The sequence below is a fragment of the Balaenoptera musculus genome, chromosome 1 (assembly GCF_009873245.2).
Source record: "Balaenoptera musculus isolate JJ_BM4_2016_0621 chromosome 1, mBalMus1.pri.v3, whole genome shotgun sequence".
In the NCBI taxonomy this organism is placed as follows: Eukaryota; Metazoa; Chordata; class Mammalia; order Artiodactyla; family Balaenopteridae; genus Balaenoptera; species Balaenoptera musculus.
Window position 1 is genome coordinate 26,087,094 of NC_045785.1, and position 14,498 is coordinate 26,101,591.

Genomic DNA, 14,498 nt, shown 5'->3' on the forward strand with positions numbered 1-14,498 from the left:
TGCTCACAGGGTGTCCAGATAGCTTCAGACTTGGACTGGAATTAAAGCATCCGCTCTCCTGGGCCTCCAGTTTGCCGACTCGCCCTGCAGATCCTGGGGCTCGCTGGCCTCCATAACCGCATAAGCCAATTTATAAAAAAACTCTTTTATATATATGTGTGTATATATATATATGTATATTTATTATACATATATGTATAATAAATCTTTTGTAGGTATAATATAAATATATATAAAATATAAATATAAGTGCATACATACATATAAGTATGGAGATATACATATCTCCTATTAGTTCTGTTTTCCTGACAAATACAGAGGCTTTGGGCAATTTGCTTGCTCACTCTGAGCCTCTATTTTGAAATTTGTAAAAAAAAATCGAGTAACTGTTTCTTGCATAAGTACCACTTGCCTGCTTTAGAAGTCCCATTATTTACTGAAAAGGACTCCAAATCTTCTTGGTAAGCACTTCAGCGCTCTTCTTTGCCCCGCCCTGGCCTGCCTTGCCAAGGCTCGTTTGCCCCATGGCTGACTGGACTCTCCTGCTCTAGCTGGACACCGTTCCCTCTCTAGGCCCCCCTGCCTTTGCACCAGCTGTTCCTGCCTTTGAAATGCATGTCTTTTGTCTACTTGGTAAACTCTCACACATCCCTCAGGGCCCATCTCCAAGGTGTCCTCCGCTCAGGGCCTTCCCCTTCTTCCTTAGGAGTTGTCCGTGCCCTCACAGTGCCCGGCACATCTCTTGGCCGGCACACTAGTCATGCCATATTGAGGTTGTGGGTCTGTGTGTCTGTCTAGCCAGACCGTGAGCCCCTCAGAGGCACAACTCCAAACCACCCATCTCTGTACGGAGCAGAGTGGTGATTTCCCCTTCTTTGTGTTGGTTCAGCGTTTTTCAGTTTACGAAGCACTTTCAGATCCACGATTTCACTTAAACTCACTGCAATGCAGGGAAGGAGGCAGAGCCAGGATTAAGGTCTCTGGTTCATCCTACCTCCCCAGACAAGGCTTTTTCAGAAAGGAGAACTCAGGTGTGGAGTGGGGATTGGTTCTTTGGCTTCTAAGGCCTGCAGCTCAGCAGAGGCTGGAAAGGCAAGGCCAGCTGGGTTGGGGGAGGGTGGGCGGAGGATGGGCAGAGGGTGCAAGGGCAGATGGAGGCCACAGGAGAGGGTCAGGTCTGATTCTCGATGTGTCCCTCTCTGTGGGGATTTGGTCAGCTCTCTTTATTTCTCCATCTTCAATCTCTTTTGCTCCATAAGATGAAGCTCTTAGGGCCAATGTGGAACACATAAGATAATCAACGAATGAGTGCTCTGGGAATGAAAGGGACTGAAGCAACTCCATAGATACACAGCAAATATATACACACAAATATATTCAAACCCTCAACTGTTCCCATGTTTCTGACAAGTGATCTGTTATTGTTTGAACCCCCTCCCCAGGGTCCACAGTATCCAAAGACCCCTCATTAGAACCCCCAAAAGATATTCTCTGTAATGGCCTACAGGTCTTCGCACTGGGACCCAGAGTTCACTGAATGGGAATGAGACCCCCTTGGGGTCCAAAGATACCCATCCCACTTCAGGGCTTGAGGGCCCAGTGCTCAAGGGCTTAGAGCTTCCTACGGTTCACAGGTCTTTCTGAGGGTGGTGCCCACATCCCCTAGAGGCCTGTCCAGCCCTTGCTTACGCTCCATTTCATTCAAAAGCAGTCTGTTTGCAACATCAAGGGCAGAAAGAACCATGGTCCTAGTGTTTGCTCTGAGCTCTGGGCTACCAGTAATGGGTTCCTGGGCACCCTCTTGGGCAGCTCTCATGTCCCTCAAGGAAGTTGTTTCCCAGGAAAGTCCCTTGGGTGTCTGTCATCCCAGGGATGGTCTGGTCCAAGGCAATGCTGGGAAAGACAGCGGCGATTTTCCTCCATGATCTCACTGGGTATCTCAGAGCCCAGACATGTGGGTTCTTGTCCTAGCTCTGACTCGCTGTGTGGAAGTGGGTGAGTCATTTGGACTGCCTAGGTTTCAATTTGCCCCTAAATGGGCAGATGGGCCCTACCTCAGGGAGGATCCAGCAAGATCAAAGATATGGAAATTCTTTGCTGTTGACATTTGAATAATGTGAGAAAAATACTGACGGGAGGGGACTGTGAGGCAGTGGGCCTGGAATCAGATCCCCCTTGTGGCCAGATGACCTGGGACAAGTCATCTGGGACTTGGTAACATTCTTCCCCCTGATGCTTCACTGAGTAAGCCAGCAACTCTGCATCCTCAGGCTCGGACTGCAACATCACTTCCTCAGGAATGCCTTCTCTGTCTCCCAGAGAGGTCAGCTCCCTATTATAAAGTTCTCCAGCTATGTATATTTTTCTAAACAATCCAAACAACGGTAAATCATTAATTATTGGCATGCTCACCTGTTTAGCATTTGTCCTCCCAGCCAGACTGTAGGCTCCTTGCAGGCATCCTGTCTGGCCTGCTCTCCAGAGGTCAGCATGGTGACTGACCCACAGGTGCTCAGTAACTGTTTCTGCATCACCTGGCGGCTTCTTTGAGCCTCAGCTACCTCACTGGACTACTGGAGAAACCCAGAAGCTAGAGGATGAAGCGCACAAGGGTGAGGTGTTTGGGATGAATGGGCAGCTCTGTGAAGGGCTTTATCTCAGGTTGGAGGGGATGGAGTGCCCTGAACAGCAAGGCAGGATGGCCTTTGGCCTCGGGAAGGGAGGAGGTGGTATGGGCCACCTGGGACTCCAGAGGCTCCTGGCCCTCCCAGCTGCCCACGAAGCCTGTGTGTGGGCCCTGCTCTTTCTGGCCGAGGAGGCTTCAGCTGTGCCTTGGCAATTTGGTGCTCAGTGCAGCCCCTTGCTGCCTCCCACCTGCCCATTCAGCCCCATTGCTCGAACACATACACACTGCCCTCTCCACTGCCTGCCACATGGCTCTCACCCTTTCCTCAACAGACCCAGGCTTTTCTGCCTCCAGGTCTTTGCATAGGTTGTGCCCTCAACAGGAACGCACCTCCCCCGCTTCTCCACCTGGAAGATGCAACACACAGTCCAGCTCCATGGACTTCCTATTTGGAGGCCTTCCAGGTCATTGCAGACAGAGTCAGTTGCTTCCTCCTTGGAGCCCCACAGACCCCTCCTTGGGTACCCTTCTCTCTATGCAGTGCAGTACCTACCACAGTGGGCTGTGATTGGTTTTCCCGTCTGTGCCCCAACCCCACAACTGACTGGGAACTACTTGGAGGCAGGGATCAGCTCAGCCCTGCTCTGTGGCCTAGGTACACAGCACAGGGCCTGGCACCAAGGAGAGATCCTAAATAACCTGGGGCCTGGCTTTCCTGGCAGGAGAGACGACTTTGTGGTACTCCCACTGCCCTGCCCATCACAGGCCATATAAGGAAGGAAGGTCAAGGACAGGGGCAATCTTATTCATTCACCCTCCAGGAAACTGAGGCCCATGGAGGGGTAGGGATTTGCCCAAGATCCCATAACACATCAGTGGCCAAGCTGGGCCCAAACCCAGGGGTCCTGATGCCTGGTCCCCAGTTATGGGCTGTAGCAGCCTTGCACAGTGTCCTGGCTTTAAGCCAGGGCTCCTGGAGGCCCCTGGGGCCCAGGCCCTGCAGCTGCCCACCCCACACTGGCTCAGCCCTTCTGGCTGGGCTCTCAGCCAACTGCAGCACGAGGCTCTGGATGCCTCTGCCAAAGGTCGCTGTCAGCAATTTGGGGAGGTGGCCAGGTCCTCTGAGTGGCTCAGTCACAGCAAGGCCTGGACTATGGGCTCTGGGGATGGCCTTCCAGCTGGACAGTGTCCTCCTTGCCAACCTGATTAGAACTTGATTAAACCCGAGGTAAGAGTCCGAAGTGCACAGAGCAGAGCCTGGCACTGAATATGCACTCAACAAACACTCGTTAGCATAGCAATATTATTATTACTATAATGATAGAACCCATATAGCACAGAAACTAAAAGCACGGGCCCTGAAGTGTGCCAGCCAGGGTGCAAATCCAGGCTTCACCACTTACCAAGTAAAGCAAGGTACTTAACTTTTATGCCTCAGTTTTTCGATCTTTAAAATAGGGTCCTTGGAGAATTAAATCAGTTGACTTGTATGAGGTAATTAGAATGGGGCGCATACAGAGTGATCGTTGAGTGTTAACCATTGTTATTAAGTGGCCCAAATCCCTGGACTAACAGAGCAGCCTCTCCCTGGCCTCTCTATCCCTCCTCCCCTATACATTAAAATTCAAACTGACCACATCATTCCGTTCCTGTCTGAAAATCTTCAATAACTGGATCTAGGACATGTATGTGTCCAAACTCTCTGGCATGAAGGTAAGGTGTGCTGCTCCTTGGCCCCTGCCTGCTCCCCTCACCTCATCTCCCAGCCCCCGGCCATTGCCCCCAGGCCCCAGCCATAACGAATACTTGCTGTCCCTGGAGCATGCTGTGCTTTTTCATGCCTCTGTGCCTTGTACAATTTTTTTTCTTCTTTCACCACCCAGCAAATTCCTGCTCCACTTTCAAGGCCCAGTTCCAAGTTGACTCCCACAAACCTTCCCCAGTGCACCCAAAGTTACAGGTATCCCCTGCTTTTCAAAAGTTTGCTTTACACCACTTTGCTTTTTACAAAAGACCTACATTACATTAGTACCTGTTTTTGCTAGCCAAGAGAAATCCGTAGGGGATTTTTGCTTTTACAAAACAAGGCAAAAAGCGAAAATAGCATTCAGCGTTTGTTTTGCATCCAGCTGTAGGGGCAGCGTGCATCCTGAGCAGAGCAGTGAAAGTGGCACTGTCAAGCTCCTTCCCTGGGAACTACACTCAGCACCTCAGCATCAAGCCGCCATAGCTTTGAACTGTGTCTGTGAGCATCTGTGCTTTATTTTGATTTATTTTGTGCATCCTTGTGTCCTAAGGTAATTGCTTCTTTACCTTATGCCGTTTTAGCTTATGAAAGGTTGCAGTGGAATGCTCTGCTTTCGGATAGCAGGGGAAACCTACAGTTGCTCTCACCTGTGTTCCCACCATGTCACCCAACACTATTTACCTGTTGACATGTGTTTCTCCCTGGACTGTACCCTGTGCTTCTTGTATCCTCTATGCCTTGCTCAGCACCAGCAGACCAGAGGCAGGAGCCCAGTGTTTGCTGAAAAAGTGGACTTTGAACCATCCATCCAGAAATGCAGCTCTGGATCAATCCCCATGCTAGGCACTGGGGCAACAGAGGAGACTGAGACCTACTTTTTGTCCTTGAAGAGGGCCCAGTCATTTGGGGAGGTAGGATGAGGCCATGTATTTATAAATAAAAAGGTGCCTAGGTGGCTTCTGGGCCCAATCATGTTTCCAGGAGATGAACTAGAGATTGCCAGGTGGGTGTGGAGAGGGAGGAGACTCAGGGAGGAGAAATAGGGTGGTGCTGATTTCAGGGACCTCTAAGTGGTTCTATTGTGCCAGAATGTAAAATACAAGGGGAAGATGAAGGTGGATGGGCCTCCGTGTGGCAGGCTGGTGAGTCTAGACTTTGCCCTGCAGGTGATATGCCTCCCCTGCCCCTTGTGCTAGGAACTCTTGGCCTGGAGATGAGTTTCTAGGGCATTTCTTTGTTTCCCCCTGTGAGCAAGGTGGGCTGAGATAGGAGCTAGTAGGGAAAGGCAGCCCAAATAATAAAACACATTTGACACAAAACCTGTCCCCAGTGGCTGCATGGCAAATTTCTACTCATCTTTCAAGGTGTGACTCAGATGTCCCCTCCTCTGAGGGCTTCCCCAATCCACCTGAGCTAAGCTGGTCGCTCCCTGCTGTGTTCTTACTGCTCCCACCATGTGTCTCTGATTTTACATTTGTCTCCCCTACTAGACTGTGAGGTCCTTGAAGGCAAGCAGTCTCATTCATCTTTGTTTCTTGGTCCCCAGAGCCCAGTACAGACAAGAGTGAATTTGTCGAATCAATGAATGTGTCTATTTTGCAGATGAGGAAACTGAGGCTCATAGAATGTGAATGATACATAAAGGCTGCCTAGTAAGGGGCAGAACCAGGACCAAGCCCAGGTGTTGGGAGTCCATCCAGTGGGTATGGAAGGCATGACTTCAGACAGCCGTGGTCAGAGCTTGGCAAACTTTCAAAGGAATCATGCCTTGGTTCTGATCCCTGCTGCCCTGGCAACGACACAGCTGAGAGAGGAGAAGAGAAACATATATTGAGCATCCACTGTGTGAAGACCTAGCATGGGACACTCTCACATATGGGAATCTATTTAATTCTGAAGAAGGCATCATTATCCCCATGGTACAGGGGAGGAAGCGCACAGGAGTGAAGTGACTTGTCTACCATCCCCCAGTCAGGGAGAAGCAGAACCTGGGGGACAGGGGCTCATATGCACAGGAGCAGGGGTTGGGTGGGGACTCTCAAAGGGGATTACCTGGTATGTCTTTTGGATGGGAGTCGGGGGGTCCAGCCCTGGGATTGTGCTCTCTGGCCCTGGGAGCACCTCCACCCCAGAGACAAAGGACCTCACATTCTGGGTGTCTGCCCAGTGCTGTCATTCCTATTGCTCTGCTGGTCTGGCGCAGAGCATGTGAGGGACCACACTGCTGCCGCTGCAGGCTGCGACTCTGGCCCGGCTCCAGCCCAAGCCCGCCCAGCTCTGCAACTTCCCCACACCTGTGCCAGCCTGAGGCCAAAGCAGCGGAGGCTCAGGGCCTGGCTTTGGTGGCCTCAGGCCAGTGGGGCAGCAAGGGGCAGGGGAGGGCTCTGACCTACAAGGGAGTCATAGTAGCCCAAGCCAGCATCCCAAGGGAGGGGGACTCTGGCCCACCCCCACCCCAAAGTCACAGCGACTTCCTTTTTGTCTCTCAGCTGCTCTGAAGGGAAGACGCGTGGACTAGGATGTGGAAGAGGAGAGAACTCCAAAGGCCCTGCTGGGTGGGGTTGGTGTCACCATGTCTCATAACTCCAATAACAAAAGCCCTCAATTCCTGCAGAGCCATCATGTGCAAGATTCTGTGCTGGAAACTCTATTAGGGCTATCTAATTTATTTCTTACAACAGCCCTGGGAGGTAGGCTCCATTACAACCCCACTACACAGCTGAGAGAAATGAAGCTCAGAGAGGTAAAGTAACCTGCCCAGGTCACACAGCCTGGGCACAGAGAAGCTGGGATTTGAGCTCAGTCTGGCTCCAGAGCTAACAATGTTCTTCAAGTCATATCATTTTGGAATCCCAGACTCCTGGGTTCTATACTCAACTGCTTCCTTGGGCAAGTCCCAACCTCTCTGGCCTGTTTCTCTTCCTATAAAGTGAGAGGATTAGATAAGGCAAATCCGAGGGCTCTATCATTCTGTGTCTATGATGTCCCTCCAGCCCTCAGACGAGGTCACCATGGCAACTGTAAAGGGCAGTTCACTGTGTCAAGCCTCCCAAAAACAAAGATGAAGTGCAGTTTTTGTGAGGACCTCACAGAAGCCTAGTGGGAAGACAGTCTCATGCAATTCACATGGCTAGGCATTATAATGTATTATGGGGCTCAGGCCTTGAACTGGGCCATGAAGAGGTAGGATTTGAAAAGGTAGGTGGAGAAGGAATTCCAGGTAGAGGAGACAGCATGAACACAGGCTGGGAGATGAGACTCTGGAGCCTAGCTTTACACTCTTCACTACCTCTACGATGACCTTTGAGGTCAGGCCACTCCACTAGTGCACAGGGTTCTCAGGTGACTTGGTCCTTTTCACTCACTTGTATCATGGCTCCAGAGCCAGACAAGCTGGGTCCAAGTCCCAACTTCAACACTTACTGTGTGTCCTCTGGGCTTCAGCTTCTCATCTGTAAAATGGAGATGATGAAGACACTAACCTTGCAGGTCGCTGTGGGGATTAATTGAGATAATGCCTACAGAGGGTTTAGCATGAAGTCTGGCACATGGAAATGCTCATCACATCTTCACGGGAGGTCCTTCCCTCCTCTTCACCCACCCCGTTACTCCCCATTGCCTAAATCATTCATCTCAGGGTTTAGTTCCATCTCTTCTCCTCCTCTGTGAAGCCTCCCTTCTCTGGCTGCTGCACCCCTCACTCACTGCCTTCTCTTAACTTCTGCAGCCCTTGTCTATGCCACACAATTCAGCGATTGAGTCAGATTCCTGTTTGTTACCTCTCCAGGATCTAGACTGCTTTCCCTTTCTCCAAAGTCTCAATACCCACTGGGAATACACATGGTTTCAGGGAAGCTGATTCTACTCCCTCCTGCCCCCCATTCTAAGGGTAAGGCACACGATCTAAGCTAAGCCAATAAATAACCCCGGCCCCTAATGGCCGATTCACAAGTGGGCCAATGACCTTATTCAGTCCACAGTGAATCTTGCTGGAAATTCTGGGATACAGATTCTCTCTCTGGCTCCAGATGGTACAGAGCATAGATGTGAGGTCTGGAACTGCTGCAGCCATTTTGCTGTCATGAGAGAAGTCAGCCTGAGGATGATACTGAGAGTACAGAGCTAGGGGACTAGCAGAGAAATAGAGTCCTGATCAAATCATGCCCGTCATGCTCCACTAGACTTTTCAGGTTGCATGAAACAAATTTCCTTTTTTTTAAAATTTTTTAAAATTTATTTATTTATTTATTTTTGGCTGTCTTGGGCTTTTGTTTCTGTGCGAGGGCTTTCTCTAGTTGTGGCGAGCGGGGGCCACTCTTCATCGTGGTGCGCAGGCCTCTCACTATCGCGGCCTCTCTTGTTGCGGAGCACAGGCTCCAGACGCGCAGGCTCAGTAGTTGTGCCTCACGGGCCCAGTTGCTCTGCGGCATGTGGGATCTTCCCAGACCAGGGCTCGAACCCGTGTCCCCTGCATTGGCAGGCAGATTCTCAACCGCTGCGCCACCAGGGAAGCCCCAAATTTCCTTTTTAAAGCCAGTTTTCTGTTATTTGCAACTACAATCATCCTGATTCAAACACCATCTAGTTGAACAATTTTGTTTACCAAGAGATGTATTTATTCACTTACATATTGATTAGGCCCCTGCTACATACCAAGTGCTATGCTAGCTGTTAGGGATTTAGCAATGAACAGTACTGATGTGGACCTACCCTCCTCAAGTTTATAGTCTGGTGGAAAGAATCAGGGATTTGAATGTGTGCTTTGGGAGCTGACTCTGAAGTTGTATTTAACCTGCTTAGCATCCATCCCCACTCCTTTGGATCGCAGAACTCTGAATTTTCTTTGGACACCATCTAAAGGGCTGATCAACTGACCTAGGCCTGACTGATTGGCATATTCCATGCCCCTGGCCACAGCGATTCATTCAGTAATGGGCACGAGAGTCAACTCTGGGACTGCAAACTTTAAAAAAAGGTCCAGTACTTCTGCCGGGGGTCACTTAACTGGAGAAACATAAGCCTGGGATTTCCTTGAGTTGAGAGTGCTAAGACTAGTTGTGAGAGTTGGTAGCAATAAACTTCTCTGACTTTACTCATTCATTCAACCAGAATTCAGTAATTTAGTGCCTCCACCCATGCTTCAAGATGGGGAAAGGGGGATGAACAGACACGACCCCTCCTTTTGAGGTCAGTCTGAAGAGAAGGACGAATGAACAAATAATCACAACACAGCATAGCCATACTAGGAGTAATCAGAGAGGGCACCAGCTCAGCCTGAAGGCATTATTTTTTTTGTTTTTGTTAAGTATGCGATACATTAAACACAGAAAAATGAGAAGACCCAGGAAAAACTTTAGAAAAACTCCTTAGTTCCAACACTCAGCTATGATCACAGTTAAAATATTTTCATCTATAACCTTCCAGATGCTTTTTCTATGTGTATAAACTTAAAAACAAAAAACACCCTAAATGCAACGTGGTATATTGGGTTGGATCCTGAAACAGAAAAAAAAGAACACTCGTGAAAGAACTGGTGAAAACCAAATAAAGTCAGAGTCTAATAATGTACCAGTGTTAATCTCTTAGTTTTGACAAATGTACCATAGTTATGTAAGATGTTAACATTACGGGAAGCTAGGTGAAGTGTATGCAGAAACGTTCTGTACTATCTTTGGAACCTTTCTGTAAACTTAAAATTATTCCAAAATAAAATGTTTAGTTAAAAAAAATGGACCCATTCTCTATTGTTTAATAACCTTTGTTTATTCACTCAATAGTTTATCATGAAATTTTTCTGTCTTGGAATGATTTCATGATCGCATACTATTTCATCCCATGAATGAATCATAGCCTATCCCCCCTGTTGCTGGAAATTTAGGTTGTTTCCAATTCTTACCCTGTCATACAAATGCTGCACATATTTAGTCATTTCCTTAGGATGTTTAACAAAGTGGAATTGCTGAGCCAGAGCCAGCTAGGGAACAGATACTGAGCACACAGGCCATCAATGTTCTAAAGCCCCTGATATACATAAACCTGTTTAATCGTGCCAACCACAATGCAGAGGTACTGCTCTCATTCCTTTAGGGCAATTTTCAGCCCAGTCCGGCACCTCCCTGGTGCCCCTGCCTCGGAAGCACACAGATCTCTCCCATCGTGCTCTTTTTTTTTTTTTTTAACATCTTTATTGGAGTATAATTGCCTTACAATGGTGTGTTAGTTTCTGCTTTATAACAAAGTGAATCAATTATACATATACCTATGTTCCCATATCTCTTCCCTCTTGTGTCTCCCTCCCTCCCACCCTCCCTATCCCACCCCTCTAGGTGGTCACAAAGCACCGAGCTGATCCCTTCGTGCTCTTTTGCACTCCCTCTCATTTTGACTTCAAGGGCAGTTCCTGCCGGCAGCCATCGCGTGGTCTGTAGAATAAGAACAGGTACGGCCAGCCCAAGAGGCGGTTTCAGCAAACACTGCAGTGAAAAGCAGCCTGTCCTGGTTTGGTGCAGTAGCCAAGGGGGATGGAGGCGGCACTGGGGAATAGGAATGGGTGAAGTAGACATTCTGAAATACCTGGTAGCTACGGTAAGGTCCTTTTATCCTCAGCAAGCGGCCACGGGAAAGGAGGAAAAAAAGGGTCATTTATCGGGCAGCTGCTATTTTTCAATTCACATTGACTCTGCCCACCCACAGATGGATGCTATGATCCTCATTTTACAGATGAGTTCGTGGAGGCTTCGCAATTAAGCGTCTCCCCAAGGTACACAAGTGAGCTACAGTCAGTGCCAAGATCGAACTACAGGTCATCTTTGTCATCCCCAAACCCATGTCCACACCACTAGGCACATGACTGAACACTGAGCTGACAGTAAAACTGAGGGACTTCCCCCTCTTCAGTCCCACAGCAAAGGATCACCCAATTCATGGTCAAAGCACCAATGTGGAGAGTTTGGGAGAAGAGGGAAGAAGGATGGCATGTGGGCTAAGCTTATGGTGGGCCCTCAACCCTATGTGTACATGTCCTTGTTTCCTGCTCTTCTGTGTTCTCGACATTCTTCTTCTTCTTCTTAATATTTATTTATTTGGCTGCGCTGGGTCTTAGTTGCGGCATGCGGGATCTTCATTGCCGCGTGCAGGATCTTTAGTTGCGGCATGCGAACTCTTAGTTGCGGCATGTGGGATCTAGTTCCCTGACCAGGGATCGAACCCAGGCCCCCTGCATTGGGAGCATGGAGTCTTAGCCACTGGACCACCAGGGAAGTCCCTCGACACTACTCTTGAGCTGAAAAACTTCCCTTCTGTGGTCCCTATGCTTGGTTTGAAAAACACTGTTTCCAACCAGTTGTAGATTTCCCAAGAATTCTAGGGGCTCACTAGGTAAAAGCCGCCAGTGAGCACCAGTGGTCTCTGTACCTTCCCTCGGGCTGTGCCCTCTGCCTGGAACGCCCATCCTCCCTCCACCGAGCCACCCCGATCCACCTCCTCCACGAAGCTACCCTCTTCTCTGCAATCTGACCTCCTACGCCACATAATTAGCCCTTTCTCCACTCCCCCCTTCTTTTCCAAAATAGACTCAAGGCAGTTTACAACACACATCCGAGCACAAAAACACTAAAATTACAACAGCGGAGTTCGGATGAGGTGGAGTAAGAATTTTATTAAGAAACCAGGGCAGAGGAAAGCATAGCAAGTGAACATAAGACAAGCTTCCTCACAGCCAGAGCAAAAAGGAAACAGTAGAAAATGAAGCATTTCTTACCTAGCAGAAGAATGCAGACCAGCTAAATAGGAAGCAAATGTATCTCCTAGCTCTAAGCTCAAGAGCAACTTGTCTCAAAAGTCTTTAAGGGACACCGTACAATGTAATAATTTGCTCTACAGCGATTTTACCCCCAAAGTGCACATCTATTCAGCCTGAGTTACCGGCACAGTATGGGAGCTTAAGTCTTGTCTTGCCCTTGCCCTCTGACACCTGTCTTTCTCCTCCCTTCTGCTCTCTGCTGGGGGCACCTCGTCCAGACTGGGCACCTGAAAGAGGCCATTATGCGAGAGCAGCTCACCATCACATTGCCCTGGATGACTCTAAACACAGAGCTGCCACATTCCCAAGATGTCAGGAGCGCGGCACTCCCTCTGGGGTTATGAATAACGCAATGCCATTAGCCGTCTGAAGCTGCAGCCTGAGAGGCACGACCGTGAGGCAGAGCCTCCTGTTGCCACCCTTTCCAGAACCGGGGGGTGGGGGGGACTGACTCCTCTCTCCCACAGTAACTCGTCCTACTGGACCAGGGGTGGTTCTAAGAGCTTTGCAAATCCAGTCCATTGGTGCTTTCATGCCCATAGCGAGGAAGCAAGAAAGAAAAACGACACAGAAAACGGCCTTACCCTGAGGCAGAACTCCTGACCCAGGCCCTTCACTGTGACAGAGCAAACCTACTCGAATTCTGCTCTGTTCATTCAGGCTGCTCCGTATCACACAAGTGCCTTGAGAATCTTTCCCTTCTCCCAGCAAAGCGTCAAAACAATTGGTGCGGTGGCAAGAGGCTGAGGTGTGGAGCCACGGACCAGGCTCAGCCATTCACAGGTGTATGAGCCTCAAAATGCACAGACATAAGATGGAGATAATAATAGTACTTACTTCCACATGGTTTTTGAGAAGAATAAATAAGATAATGTATGCAGAACCTAATTATGAAAATACAAAAACACAGAATTCTGCATACAATTTCAGAGGTCCACAGACTTCTAGGAGATCTTCAGGTTAAGAATCCTTACAACCTAAATGTCCAACGACAGAGGAATGGATAAAGAAGATGTGGTATACATATGTACAATGGAATACTACTCAGCCATAAAAAAGAATGAAATAATGCCATTTGGAGCAACATGGATGCAGCTAGAGATTATCATACTAAGTGAAATAAGTCAGAAAGAGAAAGACAAATACCATATCATATCACTTATATGTGGAACCTAAAATATGGCACAGGGGACTTCCCTGGTGGCGCAGTGGTTAAGAATCCGCCTGCCAATGCAGGGGACATGGGTTCGAGCCCTGGTCCGGGAAGATCCCACATGCCGTGGAGCAACTAACCCCGTGGGACACAACTACTGAGCTTGCGCTCTAGAGCCTGCGAGCCACAACTACTGACCTCATGTGCTGCAACTACTGAAGCCCGGGCACCTACAGCCCGGGCTCTTCAACAAGAGAAGCCACCGCAATGAGAAGCCCACACACCATAATGAAGAGTAGCCCCCACTCGCTGCAACTAGAGAAAGCCCACGCACAGCAACGAAGACCCAACGCAGCCAAAAATAAATAAGTAAATAAATTAATTTTAAAAAATAAATAAAATAAAATACGGCACAAATGAACCTATCTACAAAACAGAAACAGACTCGCAGACATAGAGAACAGACTTGTGGTTGCCAAGGGGGAGGGGGAGGGGGAGGGGGGAGAGGGAGAGGGATGGACTGGAAGTTTGGGGTTGGTAGATGCAAGCTACTACATTTAGAACGGATAAACAACAAGGTCCTACTGTAGAGCACAGGGAACTATATCCAATCTCCTGGGATAAACCATAATGGAAAAGAATATAAAACAAGAATGTCTCTATGTGTATAACTGAGTCACTTTGCTGTATAGCAGAGACTGGCACAACATGTAAATCAAGTACACCTAAATTAAAGAAAAAAAAAAAAAAAAGAATCCTTAACCTAGCCTGGTTCCTGAGTCAGGAAGACAACAGCTCTTGCCAACACCCACATTTTCTCTCTGAACTCCATCAGCATACACTGAGCACCTGCTGTGTGCCGGGCATCCTGGCCCGCGTGAATGTCTTGGTCACCAGTGTTGTCAGCACATCTGAGGGGTGGGGATCATTCCCATTCAACTGATGAGGTGCCGTAACTTGCCAGAGGGCTGGTGGTGGAGTTGCTGCTGAAATCTGTCTTCTGACTCATTCAGCTGTCTTCCCGAGAAAAGGCTGGTGAGGCTTCCTGAGGACCAAGGCTGCTCTTCACCCTGCTCTGTCCTGTCTGCGACATTTCATGCACACGAAATCCTAAGCACACACCTTGGGTCCTCAGTCTGGCAATGATTTCCCCCAAATCAGCTCTGGTGGT